Source organism: Eptesicus fuscus, chromosome 4, assembly GCF_027574615.1.
Source record: "Eptesicus fuscus isolate TK198812 chromosome 4, DD_ASM_mEF_20220401, whole genome shotgun sequence".
Taxonomy (NCBI): domain Eukaryota; kingdom Metazoa; phylum Chordata; class Mammalia; order Chiroptera; family Vespertilionidae; genus Eptesicus; species Eptesicus fuscus.
In genome coordinates this window covers 59,817,335-59,839,053 of record NC_072476.1, presented here as the reverse complement: position 1 = coordinate 59,839,053, position 21,719 = coordinate 59,817,335, and the positions used below count along the sequence as shown (strand labels likewise).

The following is a 21,719-nucleotide window of genomic DNA, read 5'->3' as shown; positions in this document are numbered from 1 at the left end:
GTCTGAAATTAAAACAAATATTTTTAAAGACTAGATAAAAATACATAAGTCTTCAAGATCTTAGAAGTGTCATTACTATATCACCAATAACAAGAAAATTAACTTAGTAGTTGAAGCTAGACTATATAATTCATGAAACCATGTTTTAAAAAATAACCTGTAAAAATAATTGTAATATCTATAGCTTTCTAAAGAACAATACACCTTAAAATAAACAAAATTGATTATTTTCCTTTTATAATTATGCTACTTTCAAGTCACACTACAATTTTAATATGATAGAAAAATATCTTAAACTTTTTAAGAATATGGAGACTAAGTCTGATCTCACCAAATGGCACCTTTGACCAAGTTTTCAAGTATTTAAAGAATCCTTTCTTTATTATTGCCACTTCTTAAAACACTTAATTACAAACTGAAAATGTTGAGTACTATTATAAAATAAGCATCAAGTTCCTTTGGAGAGAAAAAATTAAGAATGTTACTTAGAAATGATGTAAGTTCTGGTGATTCCATGTAAAAATTGGTTACCTTCATCATATGGATTTAGAAGGAAGATTCCAATAATGTAGCAATTTTATGGGTAATTCATAAACTTTAAAATTTTTACAACAAACTTGTAACCATATAACACAGTTTTTTACTGAGGACCAAAATTGTTATGGTATCATTGCAGATAATGTGAGAGAAACCTGTCAACCAAGTTAAACTGTGGAATTTAGTCCTATTCTTTTTTTTTTTTTTTTATCCTCACCCAAGGATATGTGTGTTTGTTTGTTTTTTAGTTTATAGAGAGGGGGAGGAAGAGAGAGAGAAAGAGAGAGAGAGAGAGAGAGAGAGAGAGAGAGAGAGAGAGAGAGAGAGAGATGTGAGAGCAAAACATTGATAAGTTGCCTCGGATATGCGCGCCAACCGGGGATAAAACCCACAACCTAGGTATGTGCCCTAACGGGCAATAGAACCCACAACTTTTTGGTGGACTGGACAATGTTTTAACCAAATGAGCCATCCGACAGGGCAGTCCTCTTCTTAAAGAGTTAAAAAAAAAAAAAAAAAAAAAAATCTATGAGTATCTACTAAAACTCTGTTTCATCTCTAAACTGATGTTAGTCCTACATACAAAGTCTGTTTTTAAACAGCCCTACTCACATCTACCGTTCTTCCATAGGCAAGCCAGAGAACAGAACACATACAACCAATATATATAGCTAAGATTCTGCTATTAAAATCATGACCTAAAAATGAAAAGAGATAAATAGATTACTATTCGTTTAGCAATTGCTTGATTCTCACTTGGTCTATTTGATCTCTGTTAAGTTTTGCTCATATAGATGGAGGGGTTGGTTTAACCTTGTAAATATTAAAGATGTTGCTTTTAAAAGTAAATGTTTATAAGCCAAATTTTCAATGATTAAGAGTCTGTCCTACTTCAATAGAAATGATATATATTTAAGAAGGTTTTGTGTAGCTCAATTCTAAACCAGAAGTATTGTTTATGTTTATAAACTAAGCAAAAATGCTCCCCCCCCCCCCCGCAAAAGAAATTGAGTCAAAACACTAAAGTTAATAGTGCTACTTATTTAAAAATTATATAGGGTATGAGGATTCTACTTGAAGAGGTCTTACCTACATGTCCTGGATTTAGAAGGATTTTATATTTCAGAAATTTAAGAATATTGAAAGATAAATCCATTTTAATTCAATTTATCTTTATAAATTAACAATGAGAGAGGACAGAATAATATGTATGACCTAAATTTCATCATTTTTGTCCCAATGATAATGATAGAGGTCCATTAACTAGCAGTCCTTATTTCCTATTACCCTTAGCTCAGTGTTCTCCCAAGGAGTATTGTGAGGATTCTTAACTTATGGGGAAAATAATTCTGTTATAAATTAATTTTGTGAAAGTTCAACTAAGGCAAAATTAAACACAAAAGATGAAATAGCATTTCCCAAACTTATTTCTCTTACTTTCCCCACAGTATCTCACAGGACTTGTGTTTTAATCATCACACCTTAGCTCATGATTTCTATTTGCCTAAGCATATCTATTTTTCTGTTCTTCAGAGTCTTCACTGTTAACCAAATTAGGAAAGTTTCTCTCAGCAGAAATCACTAAATTAATCTCTTTTCCTTCTTTAAGATTCTGTTTGCTGCTCTCCGACAAGTCACCTTTTACAGAAAACCTTATCTGGATATAATCAGTCTAGGAGTTCTACTTCCTCCTCTAAGCCAACTTGGCCTTTATTTGTTGGTATTTGTTTGTTTGCTTGTTTGTTTGTCATTATGGAAATATTTTGCTTCAAGACATTTTGGACATTTATGTTTATACACAGGCAACTATGTTTAGCTGGCCATCAATCATTGTTATAAAATATCTAAAATAATGATTGTTGCTTTATGTAGGATGAGTTCTATGATTCTTAGGAAATACAAATTTCTCCTAAATCCTAATACTAGTATAGAGAAAAGAATAAATTTCTATTTTAAAGTAAACTTTAATTTACTGTCAACTAACAATGAGTAAGTCATATAAATAATAACTAGATAGTTGAAAGTTTTTTTCCTCTATACAATTTTAATAAATTTTTTTCTAAAATATAAAATTCTCTGCTTTCCTATTATTTAAAGTATTTGAACACAATATAAATTTTTCTTTATGATGGTTATGATGAAAGCTACTTATTTCTATGCTGCTCTCAGGGACTAATGTCTATCCTGTCAAAGGGCATTTCTCAAATGGATAATCAGTTGAAAAGGGTTCTATGATCAAATAGGTTTGGGAACTGCTGCATAGGAAATAATCTTTAAAGTGATTCACAATGCAAATTAGCATGTTAAAGTCTCTATTTACTTGTATAATAATGTAATTTTTAAATAAATTAATGTTTTTCAAGCTTTTTAAACCAAAGAATGCATTTACCAATACATTTATTAACACCTTGGATTTCCTAAGAAAAAAAAAATTAAGGGAAAACTGCTCTGGATTATACTCTTATAAAATTTCACCATGAAAAAAATATGCACAGATATTCATTGCACTATTGTCCTAAGTAAATACATAAAAATGAGGGGGGGGAGAGAGAGAGAGAGAGAGAGAGAAATGTTATATCACATAGAGAATATAAACTCAAAAATATGATATAAACTACAGAATATATACTTAGAGGTGTTTCTCACCTAGTGGCTAATAGTTAAAATATTAACTCCATTCTCTTATAGAAAAAGTAAGGACTTTGAAAATAAATCGAGAAGGGCATTAGGGCTTCTCACAACAAAGCAGCATTTGGAATAATTATCAAAGTCCAGCTAAATCAGACAAACCATAAAAATAGAGGTAGTAGCTGAAAGCACACATATTATTTTTCAAAACCATTAGCAACAGAATTCTTGTTAATAAGAGCATTAAGATACAGGAGAAAATGAGAAGCTAGAAAATCAGATAATCTGAAGCTGGTGGATCAGTATAATAGGATAAAAGGTGCACATTTTTGTTTTCCCAAGAAAAACGAACACTAGCCACCCTATTATTGAATGTGAAAGGATCTATTTCCAGTGAGGAAGTATTCTTGGTGCCACCAGACAAGTGATGTGAAAGAGAGGTGACACACAAAAGGTACTGAGAGTCTCATTATTTCAGATGAAATTCATGACATAATCCAAATGGAATATATTTGTTCCAGAGGGACCACATAGGAACAAAAAATAAGCAGCATTTTTTGCCAGCACCCTAGTCACTTCCTGAGAGAAGGTGGGACCTGGGAGCACACGGGCTTTGCAGTGGCCTGAAGGAGCACTGTGCCTTCCTAAGCACCTGCCTCGGGCCCAGGTAGCAGGGGAAGGAACAGCATACAAGCATTATGAAGAAACAAACACCAAGAAGAAATGGAAGCTGTTTCTTTCCTCTTTTCTCCAGCATTATTTTTGTAACTTATTTTTCAAATCTGAATGACTAGGAAAGCATCTGAGGTAAAACTAAGATAAGAAATAGCCCTGACCGGTTTGGCTCAGTGGATAGAGCGTCGGCCTGCGGACTGAAGGGTCCCGGGTTCCATTCCAGTCAAGGACCGGCATATCCCCGGTAGGGGGTGTGCAGGAGGCAGCTGATCGGTGTTTCTCTCTCATCGATGTCTCTAACTCTCTACCCCTCTCCCTTCCTCTCTGTAAAAAATAAATAAAAAAAAAGAGAGAGAGAGAGAGAAATTGTTCCACCTTAGTTTTAAAAACTGAATTGTTTCTTATCTCTTTTTAGGAAGCTTCCATATGTACCACTGAAAACATTCAGGGTAAAACTGTTAGAGAAGTTGAGTAAATAAATGAGTGAATAAATGATTAAAAGGATGAAGTTGTTATCTTTGAGGTTGAGTGAAAATGCAACCCAACACTAGATGACGATATGGACATTTAGATTCCTCACGGATGTCAGAACACATCTTCTGGCTGGGTGGTGAGAGATTAGAAAGAGGATTACAGGGGAAGCTGAGCCTCCTAACAGTTAATGAATCTGAATTTGAAGTCAGAAAACATTTAACTCTTGGAAGATGGAAGTTGGATTCCTCCGACTCTCTCTGGTTTCCCCACTTCTGTCCCCCTGCCCCCTCCATGTTTTATTAGGTGGTATGCTGCTATTTATAATACCACTACCCAAGGCACAAGCGGCCTTAGAGTAGAGTAGTTAGCGTGTAGAATTAGGAGCCAGATGGCCTGGATTAAGGTTCTGGCACTGTTCCCTACTAGCTGTGTGACTTTGGATATTTACTTGGTCTCTCTGTGCCTCAACAGTGTATGAAGTTTATCTTATAGCAGTAACTGAGGGGAGTCACTTCCTCTATGAAGCCTGCCTCCGATCCCAGACCAGCTTAGTTTCCTATTCGCCATGCTCCTTCCTATTTTACCCGGCGCATACCTTCATTTAGCTCTGTGTCGCATTCTAATTGTTAGTTTAGGAGATGTCTCCAGAAACTTTAATCTCCTGAAAGACAGAGATCTTTCCCCCCCATGATTCCATTCCCACTATTCATCAGAGTGTCTACATGAATGAATGATCTAAAAAGGATACACATTGCCGAGTGTCAGAGACAAAACTAACGGCTTCTTACTCATTTTGTTTGGCTCTTTCTTCCTGCCATTAACATGTTTCTTTAGTAAAATACTAATATTAAATGAGTTGAACATTAATTACTGTATGTCAATTTGAATAGGAAATATTTTGGGAAGAAAGAATAAACATCATATCAGAGACCTGTTTCACTACTTTAAGTACTGCTGCTCTATAATGGACTCCATCTCTAAGCTTAAACTTTTATAAAGTTGAATGGTAGTCCCACTCCAAGACCTACCACTGCTTATTTTAAGTGTCAATCCTTTAAAAATTGGGTATTTTTGAGTGTGTGTGTCTCATCTTTTTTGAGAATCTAATACAACCTATGCATTTATGCTCATAAAAACAGTACTTTGCATATAATTCTAGGAAGTTCCCAGATCCTCTGCGGCCTGAGGGATTGATCACCTGGTTGAGGATCTCTTCCTTGGTCTGTCTGACTTTATAAGAAGTAGCACCCATTGCACTCCCTCCCACTAAGGAGACATAACTCCTAAAAACTTCTACTTCCCTTTGCAAGAAGAATAGGTCCCATCCAGCTTCTACTTAATCTCATTACTCTTCCCAAGTGATAAAATAAAAGGTCTCAAAACATTAACACAGACAACTAACTCTCTTGCTAACTATGACCTAGTCCCTGCTTAAGGTGAGGGGATAAAATGAGGAGAACTAGCCCAGCCAGCACGGCTCATTGGTTGAGCATTGACCTATGAACCAGGAGGTCACAATTCGATTCCCAGTCAAGGGCACATGCCCAGGTTGTGGGCTCGATCCCCAGTGTGGGGCATGCAGGAGTCAGCCAATCAATGATTCTCTCTCATCATTGTTGTTCCTATCTCTCTCTCTCCCTCTCCCTTCCTCTCTGAAAGCAATAAAAATATATATATTTTAAAAATGAAGAATAACTAATGCTCTACCCTTTCAGGAACTTAGACAAACACAGAGATTAGTGGCCACTGTTTTGAGAGTGGTATATGACAACCAAAACATTCTATTCAAAAAGAATGAATTGCTAGTATATATTATATCTGCATTTTCTGTAACTTCTTTCTCTGATTGGTCTAGGCCAGTGGTCGGCAAACCGCAGCTCGCAAGCCACAAGCGGCTCTTTGGCCCCTTGAGTGTGGCTCTTCCACAAAATACCACGTGCGGGAGCGCACGTACAGTGCGATTGAAACTTCGCGGCCCATGCGCAGAAGTCGGTTTTCGGCTCTCAAAAGAAATTTCCATCGTTGTACTGTTGAAATTTGGCTCTGTTGACCAGTGGTCGGCAAACTCATTAGTCAACAGAGCCAAATATCAACAGTACAATGATTGAAATTTCTTTTGAGAGCCAAATTTTTTAAACTCAAACTTCTTCTAACGCCACTTCTTCAAAATAGACTCGCCCAGGCCGTGGTATTTTGTGGAAGAGCCACACTCAAGGGGGCAAAGAGCCGCATGTGGCTCATGAGCCGCGGTTTGCCGACCACTGGTCTAGGCCAAGACAGTTGTTACACTTAAATTTTGCAGCCTTTGATAGGATGGGCAATAGTGATCTAAAGACAGGTAGACACATGGACAGAGAGAACCACCGTGTTTGGAATAAATCCCGACAACGCACCAAAAGCCCCCACGTGACAGGGACGTTTGCTGCTCCCTTTGGAGGGGCCCACGCAGCAAAAATATCATTGCTTCACCAAGAGAAACCTAACTGGCTGAAAATCGTGGCAACAGAGTGACCTTGGAGCTATTTTTCTGGGTCAAGGAGAAAAACTTAAAAGAAACCACTTCTATTATTACCCTTTTCTGATTCCCAGGCCAGCACTGGCTCCACTCGATGTTACCTAAACGTACTGTTAAATGATAACAAAATTCTCCCACACTCTATTCCATCTTCTCTGGCAAAAGCTGTCAGTATTACATTAGCAAGGGATCAGACTTCTCTCTCAGTTGCCAAGGGTATGATACTCCTGTACCTCTCCTATTTTCTATCTTATTTTGCTTTCTTTGGCTGAGAACATGAGAGAGAATATCTGAGTCCTGATGCAGTCACTGTTAATTGAAGATGCTAATCAAAGAATGGTTTACCTTTGAATTCAGCCAAAATTGAGAATTGTACCCTGGACAAATTTCTGAATATTTTCTCAACTGACCTTTTTCCTTTTATGCTAGTTTAACTCCCAGTTATAAATACATAGATATGCTGACCCTTTCAGGGAACATCTTAATATAAAAGACATCTACAGTGTAATAAATGGGGTTTAAATTCTAAGTAATGTATGCTAATGGCACATTATTAATGAAATATCTTCCTAATATTCATTTCTTGGTCTCAATTTTTTGCTAGAGTTCAGTTAATTATCTCTTTTCATATGTGTTACTTCTAGTATCATGACTAAAAATTAACCTATAGAAAACACTTAAACTAAGTTAACAATCATTTTTACTATAATCTAAGGTTGTACCTGAGAATTGATAATTCACTTGTTAAAGAAATATGCTATGACAAAGATGTGCCATTATCAGCTCTTAATATAACACGTTAAAATTAATTTAAAAATTTAGCACTGGAATAAAAATAAAGCTATCATCAAAAAGATGGATTTAAGTTGACATCTTCTGAGTGTGCTTCCTAATATATTTTCTAATTGAATCATAAACCTTTCAAAAGAGATTGGGCTTTTTTCCTTTTTTATACTAAAAAATAAAGAATAAGATACTCTTTACACTTTTTTTTATCAAGTAGGCAGATGATAATACCTACGACTGTACGTTAAAATGAATATGAAAATGACAGCCATAGTGGTGATGGAAATCTCTTGTACCCTCCCGGAAATTTGTGCTCATGAACTCAGCATTCTAACAGAGAGCAGGGAAGCCACTTCTCAGGTGTGATGGCTCTTCAGAGAATAAATTCTATAGTTAATTTTACCCTTTAGCTGCCTTCCTCACCTAAGAAATAGTTAATTAACCAAAAGGCAAAGACCATATTTCCCTCCAACTTCAAATATGACGTTGGAGCAAGCTCGGTGTCAGATACTGTCTTTTACATCGTCTTGCCTCAAAAGGCCTAGGAGCTGCAAATAGCATTTTAAAGTGGGTTTTACTTGCTAATTCAACAAATTAGCAAATAATACATGTACTAGGATTAGGCACCGTGTGACAGAAAGGAGATAGGTAGGAGAGAGGCTCAGAGTGAATCTGAAAACAGGACAGGGTGACTAACAAGGGCCACAGCTCAGACCAATCACCACCAGCTCCCTGTGACCAGTCCTGTCTCTTCAGAGTATAGTTATCTCTCTTTAACTATTTAAGTTCAGGCAAGAAGAACTGTTTTAGGTTCAACATATAAGAAGAATTCAGAGCTAAGAAAGTATATAGATAAAAAACTAATTGGAGAAAATGTCAAGGGTTGATTGCCATCATATTTTGGTACAAATGGTTGATCCTGGGCTCTGTTGTTCTGTTATGGCTTGTTTCATGGAAACATTTTTTTTAATTAAAAAAAAAAAAAGGTAAATAGAAAATACATGAAAATTTAAGCAACTGGACCTAAGTTGCTTTTTTGAATATATAAACAAATCTTAGATTTCGTTTATTTTTATGCTACAATGAAAAACATAAAACTTTGTCCAACAAACACAAATACTTAAAAATTTGCTTGTATTGTATTTGGGTCCAGTGTTGGTGGTGACTGGGTTGTGACAAAAAAGAGAGAGAAGAGTAGACAGACAGGGAGAAAAAGAGAAAGGCAGAGAGAGGCTGGGGGGAGGCCGGCACCTCCAGTGTGAGGGATGCATCTTGGGATGGTCTGTGAGCTGACCTGGCTTTTCTCTTTGTAAAAGGAGTGGGAAAAATCAAAACAATAAGAATACTTCACGACATGTGAAAACTATATGAAATTCAAGTTTCAGGGCCCACCAATAAGGTTTCTTTGGAACACAGCCTCCCTGCTTTGTTTGCGTTTTGTCTATGGCTACTTTGTGACACAACAGCAGAACTGAGTAGTGGAGGCAGAGACTATGTGGCCTGCAAAGCGCAAAGTAGTAACTATTTATCCCTTCAGAGAAAGGGCTAGCTCTGCCCTTAGAAGAATAGGGAGAATGCAAAAGACAGTCACAGAGAAGTTGACAAGCAGAGGGAGGAACCCTGGTTGAATGGGTGGCGGGGAGGAGAAAAGATGAAATGGAGATCAAATAACTACAGCTCCATTTACTGAACACACACTATATGGTAAAAACTTTATACATGTTATTTCTACTATTCAGTGGAGCCATAACGAGAAAACTGAGGCTCAGAGAAGGTAAGTTACTTATCAGGGAGGAACAAAGTAAACATAGTCTTTGAGAAAAACAGCAGCAGCACCAGATTTTACGGGAAGAACAAAGTGTGAATGTCTCGAGGCAATTTCTATGAACAGTTTGAATCTGTATGATCCGTACTGGAATAATACGGACCATTTTTGGCCGTCAACTAGAGCCAATCTATTCTTCAGCCAATTTTAGGAATCATCTTTTATTTTTCTCTGTCTTTCAAACAACAAGCTCTATCAATGATAATAATAGAAAATACTTTTTTATTTTATATTTACTAGTACACTAATCATATCAACTTTGTGAAGAAAGCACCAATACTAGCATTTACCCCCAAGCATGAAGAGGTCAAAGAAATTGCTCAAGGTCACAAAACTCAAAAGTAGCTTTTGAAATGTCAAGCTGTAGTAGGTATCAGAATTCCCTGGAGAGCGGTTAACACAGAGATTGCCAGGCCATCCCCTAAGTTTCTGATTGAGTGAGTCTGGGGGAGAGCCTGATGAGAATTTAGATTGGTCCCATGTTCTAGGTGATGCTGTCGCTGCTGATTTGGAAATCACATCCTGAGAACTATTACTCTATCGCCTCTCCATGATTTCTGTGTCCTCCCACCTAGCAGTCCTATTCTCAATTTTTAAGGCTTTGCTGCAGTATAAACGCTTATCAAAATTCACACTTGGGTTCTCGGGGGGAAAATGATCTTCTAGGAGGTTTTCTTATTTTCCCAGCTCAGGAGATCTTATACATCACTGGACAAGTTCTATTTCTGAAACACTTCTCTCAAGTTACTTTAAAACTTGAACAAACATGTATAATTTCAACATCAAAGACTGGTTTTCAAGACTCTGTAATCTGCCTGTATGCCACATATCACCTTATTCAGTTATCTGTTTATTTGACACAGCTTTTGTCTGCCTACCACCGTTTTTCCCTTTCTGGGGATAAGCTGATCCCTTGGCTAATCAGAGGTCCCCCTTGGGACTTTGTTGTTTTGTTTGTTTGTTAATCCTCACCTGAGGATATTTTTCCCATTGATTTTTAGAGAGAGTAGAAGGTAAGAAGGGAGGGGGAGAGAGAAACATCGATGTGAGAGAGATAAATCCATTGGTTGCCTCCCACACATGCGGATTGTACCTTCAACCGAGGTAACGCGCCCTTGACTGGAAATTGAGACCCTTTGGTGCACAGGCCAGCACTCTAACCACTGAGAAACATTGGCCAGGCCCCCCCTTAAGACATTTTGAACAGAGGTTAACAGGAAAGCTGTTAGGATATGAGCAGGAAGCTGTCAGCTGTACATACCCTACTGAGTGGAGAAACTGGCTTGAGAATGAAGTCATCGCATTGGAGAGAAACAAAAGCAACAGATGGTGAAATACAGCTTGAAAGCTAATTACAAGTTGCTCAGGCCTCTAGCAATCCTCCAGTTTCTATTCTTCCAGAGATTTAATTGTTTAGCTCTATATTGTGTGAATTACCACATTCTTCTTTAATAAATGCCCCTCCCTTTTTTAGCATAAGAAGCAGAGTTGAGGAATGGGAGAACAAGTATGTCACTTGCAAGCTCAGAGTCCTGGCCTATGCCTTTATCAATACTGTATACAATAGGTCCTATGTGCCAGTCGCTCCAACAGTGACCTCTCCCACTGCTCTGTCTGAACTACAAGGGAAGCTCTTCTCCTTTCCCTCTGCCTACATAAGGCCTGCTCATCCTTCAAGGCCAAACTCAAGTCCAAATCCTTCATTAACTTTTTCTAGCTTGCTCTTCCTTACACAAAAATCTCCCTTCCCTGGATTCCTAATGCACTTAGTCTTATACAAATTACCTGAAAATTAACTTAATATGGTATTATCTACTTTTCCCCTTTCATATTGCTTTGTGAGTTAAGTCTTTTTCAGTTCTAGATTTGAAGGCACTTGAAGATAATAAATTGATTTCAAACTTCAGAAACAATTGCTAGAGAAAACCAGTTTTGTTTTATTTTTTCTGCAAAAGAAATGTAATGAACTGCTCCAGAGTTGAGCTGTGGGTGAGGATGGGTGGCAGAGAGTAAGCCTGAGCTACAGACTAAGACACCGTGTCGCAATTCTCAGGGTTGAGTGATGAGAAGCCAGGGTTGAGGGAGAAGCCAGGAGACCTGAGAAACGAGGCCCGCATTTTCTTCCTGTTGTGCCTTGTAATTTAACTCTCCGTTCTGTTTACATTCTCTGCTTTGCATCATAGGAAAGCAGCAGAAAGTGAACACTGTGGTTCATCTCTTTCCACTTTCTGCTACTCCAGATACTGTCCGTTTGCAACCAACACAGTCCCAGTTCATCTTGATCACCCTGGATGGAAGTCAGAGGGACGCCCTACCTCCTGGAATCACTCTCTCAGAACTCTGCTGCTTGTCTGCATAACTCCCAGTGTTACAGAAAACCGGAGAAGAACCAAGCAACACTTAGAGAGATAGAGTTACATTTATTACACGCAGGTCCAGAGGATAATTTCTCTCAAATTCTGGGCCCCAACATGGAGGAACTTTCCCTATTTATATGTTTTTACCTTCTTTGTCTCCCAAATATGGGGTGTTTCTGGCCCCCTTTGCAAGTTCTTAAAGAGCCCCTATGTGCTGGGGCCTTGAGACCTCAACCAGAGGCCTGGCCTGGTGCCAGCACTGATAACTTCATCCGGGGAAGGTTTAATGGCCTCTCTGAAGTGGGAGTAGTCTTATTTTCCTTATTATTTAAGCAAGCAAGCATTTACAGAAGCCAAATAGCAGGGTTAAAATTTCCAACAGCAGTTTTTATATAAGATGGATGCTTCACCAGCAGCTTTTTATATATTCATATTTTATTTCTCAGTCTAGATGGGAAGCAAGGGTCTTCCACTGTTTGGAATGCCTATTAATCTTTGCAGAATATTTTTTAAATACTAGGGACTCAATTAATAAGTTGATTAGTTGGCGAGTACATTATACTTCCAGATACTGATTTATTTCAAGGAAATGAAGAAAATGAATCAATTAAGAAATATTCATTGAACTCCTGTCGTGTGTTAGGCAGTGGATTGGGTGCTGGGGAAAATAAATAATACTTGCCCTTGAGGTGCTTCGGGTCCATATGGGAAGACAGACCCCTAATTAGATATTTTAATAGAATATGCTAAGAGCTTTGAGAAAGGCATATGGAGATACTGTGGGAGCATGGAATAGGGGCTCTAGCTTAGATAAAACTTCCTGGAAGAAATGACACATGAACTGTCATAAAGGATCAATGGGAATTAGGCAAGAAAGGAAGGAGGATGGTAAAGAGGTAGGAGACAGGACTAGAGACTGAGAAATATGAGGTGGGGAGAGGCATGAGATGAGGCTGGAGAAGGCAGGTGCTGGGTGAAGGAGGGCTGGGTTCCTAATACTGAATAGTTGGGGCTTTATGCTGACAGTGATGAGGAGCCATTGAAGAGCTGCACACAGGAGAGTGGTGTATGCTGGGCAGATGTTTTAGAGGAAACTACAAGTAATGGTAAGGAATTCAATTGTAAAAAAAAACTATTTTAACAGCTCAAATAGAGAGGTGATAAAGACCTAAATTGGGCCTTGATGGCAGGAATGGAGAGGAAGAAATAGACTTGGAAATATTCAAGGGGTGAAGCAAATATATAACCTTGGGGATCATTTTGATGGTGAGAAAGGGGGGCAGACAGGGAGATGTGACACAGTTTCTGCTTTAGAAATTATTAGTGGCATTAACTTGAATTGGGGAAGAGGAGCAGGGATCAGGGGAATGAAAAGCTCCCATTTATCCATGCTGTGTTTGAAGTGCCTGTGGAACAGCTGAGGGACCAAATGAGCAGGCATTTAGCTCTAGAAGCATGAAGCTGTGGGTGGGGTCAGTGCTGGAGCTCAGTGGGGCAGTCACTCACATGTTGTGATGGTCAGAGTCATGAGGATAAACAAAAGAGATCCCTCGTACATCTATTATTTTAATTCAGTCTCATTCGATGACCATTATTTATTTTAAGTTGAAAAAAGTTAATACAGCACTTCCAGAGAACATTATATGAAGCATTTTAAAGAAAATGAAGTAGGCAATGAGAAATTGATTTAGAAATAACAAATATGCAGCCCTTTATCACAGTGGTATTTAGGAACACCGTATTAATATGTGATGGCAAGTCACCTTGTCAGTTTAACATTATATACGTATATGTATGTATGTATGTATATATGTATATGTTTTAAATAATGATATAATGAAGTGCTTAGTTTGTGCCAAACACTATATATAACATCAGTGCTAATATTTAAGACACTATGAAGTAGGTTTTATTATCATTTGCATCTCTTATAATCTATAAATCTATCATTTATAGATTAAACGACTGACACTCATAGAAGACAAGCAACCTATGCAAGGCCACATAGCTGCCGAGTAGCAAAGCCACGTCTGTCTGACTCCAAAGCTCCAAGACATTGAGCATTAAGTTCCTCTCCATCCCTTTGCCCAGACCCCTCCCCCCTTTTATTTTTGCCATGATAGGATATCTGACAAGAAAGCAATAACCTTGATAATCCAGGAGGAGGCAGGCAAGCATAGAAATTTTAGCACACACACACAAAATCATAATGAACTGATGTCTAAATGAATACATGCATCAACCTAGATATTTATGCTTCTGAATATTTATATTTAGAACTCAGTGAGTATATATATATATATATATATATATATATATATATATATATATATATATATACACACACGTTGGTTTCAGGGGCAATTTTAATTTACCTATCAAAATTTAAATTAGCTTATTCTTTGGCTCAGGAATATCACTTATAGGAATAAAACTTTCAAAGATACTAACATGAGTATACAAAGAAAAGAAACTGTGAAAGTCCTAATATCTACCAATACGAGTTAGTTAATTAAATAATTACATAATTACATAATCATACAACACAATGGCTCAAAGCCTGTAAAAAGAATAATGCAGATCATTTTGTGCATATTGAGACAAAAGAGGTCCATGATATAGTAAGTTTTTAAAAATTGTAGAGGAATTTGTAGAATGTAGAGATATAGTACATGCACATGTGTAAGCGTGGAAGGGTACAAACCAAACCATTAATAGGGATTAATTTAGGGTGCTACAATTAAGTGCAGAGACACAAAAGAGATCTAACAATTTTTACTTTATATACTTAAACTGTGTACATGCACACACACATTTATATGTGTGTATGTGTATTGTATTTATATAACATTGGGCATGTACTGATATTCCTTTTGGGAAGAAAAAAATTAATATTTTTCTAAATCCAGTGAGTCAACAAATCTGATAAAATCATTTTAAATTTAGCCATATGCAAATAAATCATGCTACATCTATATTATGGAATACCATGGTGCTGCTGAAAAGAATGTCAGACCAGATTGCACTGACAGGGGAGGAGGTCATGAAATATTAATGAAAAAAAGCACATTGCAGAACAATATGTCTAGTTTGATCTCATTTTTTAAAACACAGATTTATATATTAATTCTTATATGTGCATAACAAAATTCTAGAATATTCAACAAAGTTTAAATAAGATTGGTGATCCTGGGGATTGGGAATGGAGGGGGAAAATGTGAGGACTCTACTTTCTCCTTAATATATATTTGGTGGTTTTAAGTTTTATTAAAAATTTATTACTCTGATACTTTTTTAAGTAATAAAATCATTCCTAAAAAAAATGTAGTTCTAGCAACAGATCACTTTATTTTCATTTTATTTCAGGTGTCTATAATTTAGCATAACTTTACATGTTTAATTGTGCACTAAGGACTGTACAAAAAGTAAAAATACTGTAATGTGTTTTCAAAATCCTAGTTGTTCTTTCTTCCCATTGCCAATGTAAATCCGGCCCTGTTCACGTAATTTCCTAAATGATGAATGAGTCTCCCCATAACATTTTCATAAACAATCAAACAATCTCAATTTTATCATTTCTTTCCCCCTTGTTAATACAAAGAAACATATTCAAGGCTTTCATTTTTTCACAAATTTGTATTATTTCTGAAACAAACAAAACAAACCAGGGCTCCAGAAATGCTCCTGGTGTCCATTGTGGAAGTGGAGCCGCCTCCCCTCTGGTCCACCTCCTCTCCTGACCACAGACCTTTGGGTTCTTCTCTAACTAGAAGGCCCCAGGTGAGGCCCCACCGCCCTACAAATCAGGATGCAGTCTTCCCCTTAAGGTCTTCTTCCCCTTAAGGTGGGTCCTCAGCAGGAATGTCTCATCTCTGCTCTAGCTCCTTCCACAGCACTCACACTCCATTATCTATCTGACAGTCTAGTCCTGCTTCTAAGCTCTTACTCATCCATTAAGCATTCCTTTTCCCCTTCTTGGTTATCTTTAGAGAAACTCAATTCAAGAACCTCTCTGATTTCTCCTAAGGGTTCAGAAGGAAGGCCCTGCCACTTGAGAAGCAAATATGAGTATCTTCCTAATGAGGAAGAGTCCACTCTGATTTTTCCAACTTTTGGCATCTTCCAGGGAGCTAGACATCTCAGAGCCAGACTTCCTCACCATTGGTCCAAAGTGACAGGGCTCCGCAAAGGAATGCTGTGGGAGATGCCTATGATTTCAGCCTGTGTACCAAGGATTATGATCGTAGACACTTAAAATTCAAAGGAGCTAAGGGAGAAAAGAGCCTCAAAAGATCAGCTTGCAAACTGCTCTAATTTTAACAAGTGAAATAAACAGAATATTATCAGGCCCTTAAAGATACCTTAAGTAAAGCATTCATTGATAAGATCACATTTCTCCAAAGTGTTTGAAGAAGTATCAGAGAAGAAGTAAATTTGAGCAAGAAATGGGAATTTCGTGTAGGACTAAGGGTTGCCCTGTGGTGCTTGTCTCAAATGGGACAATGAATAATACACTGGAGTGAAAGTTGTAAAGTCCCTCTCTTTAATCACTCGTGGAATTTGCTTTCACTCATACCATGAAAAGGATTGGAAAGCAGCCATTTACAGTTGTTTGGAGAGCCAAGATTTCCAGTATGCCAAAGTGAGACTTCTTCGCTTGAAATTCACTGGGAGGCTAGGAGGCTAGATGTGATACATTGGAGAAGCAGCTGTGTCTCTTTGTTTTTATCACAAAGTGGCATGAGTGATTCCAAAGTGATATTAGATGAACAATCCTATTTTTGTGAGTGTTTCAAGATGAAGACCAGATTTTATGAAGTCTAACTATTGGGGGGAAAAAGTACAAATCTGTTCTTTCCCTGAGAAAACACAAACTATATTAACAGAGACTGCCTTTTCAGAATTCTTTTATGTGAATTATAAATCAAAGTTAACATTTAGAATTATGTCCATGTGATATTAAAAAGTTAATCTCAGTACTCAACCCTATATTTCATAGCGATACCAACTTAAAATATCTTAAAAGCCAATTTTCAAGATCAAATCTATGGCATAATAATTAAGCATGAAATACATCAGCTCCACCACATCACCAATAAAGATTAGATGCCCCAAACTGTGAAAACATTGATAACTAAGCAATTTTATTTGATGACTATGAAAGCTAATTACATGCAACTTCTTTTCAAATTAGTATAAATAGGGCTACATCTATCTTTTTTTTTCAGAGATCTATCATAAATTTAAAAAAAACATATGGAAATAAACTATAATTGAATAAAAACTTCAAGTACTTAAAGGAAAATGTCCAATTAATGATAAACATACATGTCAATAATCATAGGATAAACTCTAAAATAATTTAGGAGAAAATTCAAACTTTGTTACAAGTTAAGATTTCAATACCAAGCTTTGCTCTGGTATTGGGTCACAACATGACCTTTGATAATACTTTGCAGGGTTTGGAAACACAATTAGTTATCAGCAATCAATTTGTTGACTCTAGTGTCCCCAGATAGCACTTGCTACCAATGGGAAAATACTGCTTAGGCTCTAACTACAATTGCACACTTCATAACCTGCTAATTAGCACTTAATTTTCCTTTTGCTTGGGGAATAATGATTATTGCCTTCACCTAATACAACAAAGGAGTACCTTTAAGAATCAATTTTTTAAAATTAGCTAATGATCCATAGACAACACCCATCACTCCATGAGTGCCTTACATATTCCATCAGGATATAATAACCATTACAATTTTCAAGCTCTGCTAGAGATAGTTAATACTATCATAATGCAGGATAGCCACTTGGATTATTTTAGAATTATAAAACTTTGAACATTTTGACCTTTGATATGAAAATTTCAATCATAACAGTTTTAACCTTTTGCACTCGGATGTCGAGTGTGACGGTTATTGAATGTACCAATAATTTGAAATATAAAAAAATCCAAATAAATAAGTTTGTATGAAAAGAAACTCCAGTTTTTTATTCTACTGCCGCACTTTGTAAAATCTGGAGTATTTAAAAAATTAAATCCCGAGTAGAATAAAGGAATCGAGAAAAAAGCAAGCGAGTGCAAAGGGTTAAACTTGCATGTTAAAAGATTAGGGTGTGACTTATTTAACATGAGATGGCAAAAGAGATAATTTCTATCAAGTAGATTTTTAAAGAGGCAAAGCACAGACAATGAAGGCTAAAGTCTGTCACCTTTTTATTCTCTAAATTTGTAGGGATATTTGATAACATGTGACCATTTTTCTTGGTAAAGAAAGTAATTATAAAAGATGAGAATTGACTTTTAAATTTTTTCTATGGTTTTCAATGGCAGTCTCTAATCTGGAGACAAATCTTTCTATACTTTCAACAATAAAAAATAAAGTATAAATTATATATGATTTTTTCTTCATATTTTAGATCAAAATAAGTAATAGTGTTAAATATTATTTCATTTTTACTAAATCATATAAATGTCATAATGGAATTAATTTAGTAATGTAGTTTCTCTATCTTAGGATAGAATGCACACTTACAAAAAGCAACTCTTTTCTACTTTCTAAGCCTAAAAACATGGTATACTTCATTCAAGTAAATAGGTTTGAAGTCCAAATTTATGAAATCTGGATTATGATTCAGATGATGATGAAAGCACCAAAATCTAGATATTCTAAGTTATAACCTTGAATTTACAATGTACATATAGTTTGTTTGCATATATATTACTATCAGTTAACTAGTCATACACAGTGATAGCAGGCCAAATAAATGATATGTACAGTCAAGAAAATGAAGCCAAAGTTCATTCTAGTCTCAAGAGGAGTTAAGAAAGATAGTATCCAAATTTCCAAATTCTAATTTCTAATTCAATCTATTCAATAAAAAATATGACCAACTACCAACAAATGTGGGCCAAAATAATTTAGATAAAAGTGAAACAGCAAAATGATTGCCCAGAAAATTGAAAAATTCATGCTGAACACTTAGAAGTATAAGATTTTTAAAAAAGGGAGAATAATATAAATTTTAATTAAGTGACCCAAATTTTATTTGTGGTTTATGGTAACTGAATGAAAGATTAAAGAAGTCATACATTGAGAAAAATTAACCAAAAAGCTCAAGATTTAATGCTTATTAGATAAGTAAAAACAGAAGAAAACAAAATTAGGTTTGGGTTAAATGAGATATGAAGTAGTTTTATAAAGTAAAAACAAGGAAACTTAGCAATTGTGTATGGGGAAATTTTAAGGAGCAAATTTTCAAAGTAGTACATGGGGAGATGCATGCACAAATCCCATTAGCAATAATGTGTTCCTCTGATCTTGGTGATATTCACTCTAAGTGATGCCATAACTACTATAACAATCCTGCATTTATGACAGCATCCATCTTCTCAGGTCCCTGAAGACAGTGAACTTAGGAGTAGTGTTATTCTTTCTTTTGCATTTACTAATGATACATTTAGTTTTATAGCCTCTAGTCACAGATAGACCCTTTTTTATGTCTCACTGTGGTGTGTAATTTTTTTTAATAACTGTATGTTTAAAATAATTAGTACTGCTGGATATAATCACTAATTTCCTAAAACTGAAAAAGGCAACTTAATATTTCTGCATAACAGCTGTAATATACAATATTGCACAGAACTAAATTATTACAAACAGTGCCGGCAGTTTTCTATAAACAGTACTTAAGATAATTGTAAAAAATCATCTTCATTACTGCTTGCTAGCATTTTTTTAACAGTTTAATTTGGATAGGTTACAAAATACATTCAAATCACACAAATGTAATTACTGTAAACCTAAGAAGCTATAAAATGTGTTCCTGACCAAATCCTTTTGACCCTGTTAATATCTGTTTCTTGTTAATCTAAGGCAAACATGGTTTGTAGCGTACATTTGTTATAGAATAAAAAAAAAGAGGGGGGGGGGGTTTAAGGAAATCCCTTAACAGTTATTATTGATTCCACCATTTACCGACTGAGAGTTAAGTGCTGTTTACAAAACAGAACAGATGCAGATGCTGACAAAAAAGGTAAACAATTGTTGCATGGCTTCCTGCCAGATTCTGAACCGATATATTAAACTCCAAGTGAAGCACATTTCCCCTATGGATTGTACTTATTGCCACTTCATTTCCTATGTGCTCCGTCTCTCTATTGCGGTGCCTGGCACTAAGCTATTTCCAGTTCTTTGCTGACCCCTGAGGCCTGCTGCTACCACACACAGCCATTAGAGAAGGGAATTGCATGTGTCTGACACGGCCTGAAACCAATTATTTGATATTTTCTTCAGAATGATGCCCAACTCTGTTGGGAATGAGCAATCATGAAATAATTTACCTCCTGATTTAATTTTTTCCTGCACAAATTAGTTGTAGACTGAGCTGGCTATACACAGATGCCCGTGACATGACTCTGTCTTATCAAGATGATACTTGAAATGAAGCAGTGGGGTCTGAATTGAATAGGTTGGGGAATCCTGCTTTAGAGGCATTGACAAGTTTATCAGATATACTGATCACATGTACTCTCCGTTGATTGAAAATGACAGAACCTTGAAGAACTATCAGGACAGCAGAGAAAACCACAAGGATGCAAACCTTATCAGGGTATTTAATGTTTTCCAACATCTGTCTGATTTCTGGTTTCCTTTTTGTGTCCCAGAAACCTTATCAAAATTTAACAAAAAATAAAAAAAACAAATTCACATTGATTCATAACTAAATGACCTTCACTAAATTTTGTTTTTAGTAATTCTGTTTTCAGATATAGTCATAAAAGTCAAGAAGTATGTATGTTTTGTAACTCAAATCCCTACAAGTGCTTTATATTTTGTTCTCTACTGTATATGTCAAAGAAATAAGGCAAAACACAAGATTATCACTCATTAATAAACATAGAAAGCTTGTATAAATTTGCATATGTTTAATCCAAATAATGAAATATTAAGGCCAACTGCTCAAGTTCAATAAAGACAACACAAATCTCTTTAGAGGGACTGACTAAACATAGGTTTCACCCAAATCTGTGCAGTAAGTTTTGTCTATAAAGTTGAGCAAGAAATATTCTCATTTTTACATACTGATTCCACATTAAACCTTAGCTATTAAATCTTAAAAGGGCTGTGAATGCTGTATTTTCCTATTTCTATTCAGGGCCCAGCTCCACTAACTAGACCAATGTACCAATCACTGTGAACTTTATGGTTTTTGTAACCATGACTAAGAAAAATGATAAGCAAAATGCCCATTAAAAGTACACTCTCTTCAAATAGCTGAAGGGTTATGATTTTATTGTGGGGGAAAAAAGGGAACATATGTAATACTTCCAACAATAAAGATTTAAAATTTTTTTAAAGAACATTAAAATGATGATTATAATTGATTTTGGTATAATTTGGGGAAAAAGGTTTAGGAAGACACTATGAAACAATTTTATAATATAACTTTCTCTGACAATGGTCTTCATAATATTTGGAGGTAATTTCTTTTCTTTTTAGGGTAGATTATTTCTCAAACCTCAACAATTCTTTACTCCAGTAATCATTATAATTAGCATTGTTATTTCTTGCTAAAAAGAAATGCTAATACTGAATTTTACAGAGAGGAAGGGAGAGGGATAGAGAGTTAGAAACATCGATGAGAGAGAAACATCAATCAGCTGCCTCCTGCACACCCCCTACTGGGGATGTGCCCGCAACCAAGGTACATGGCCTTGACCAGAATCGAACCTGGGACCTTTCAGCCCAAAGGCCAATGTGCTAGCCACTGAGCCAAATCGGTTTCGGCCCTCATACTGAATTTTAAACTTAAAGTAATTTCTGCTTTGGAGGACAAATAATATAATGCCAGTTATCCTAAAATCAGCTCAGTATATCATGTTACAGAAATCTAAAATATAAAAAAATTCAAATTACTT

The 21,719-nt window shown here is 36.1% G+C and overlaps 1 protein-coding gene across 1 annotated transcript in view; it reads right to left on the bottom strand.

The window, feature by feature from the left end:
* KIAA0825 (KIAA0825 ortholog) overlaps positions 1 to 21,719 on the bottom strand; it is a 353,187-nt gene that overhangs the window by 260,884 nt on the left and 70,584 nt on the right. The window lies entirely within an intron of this gene.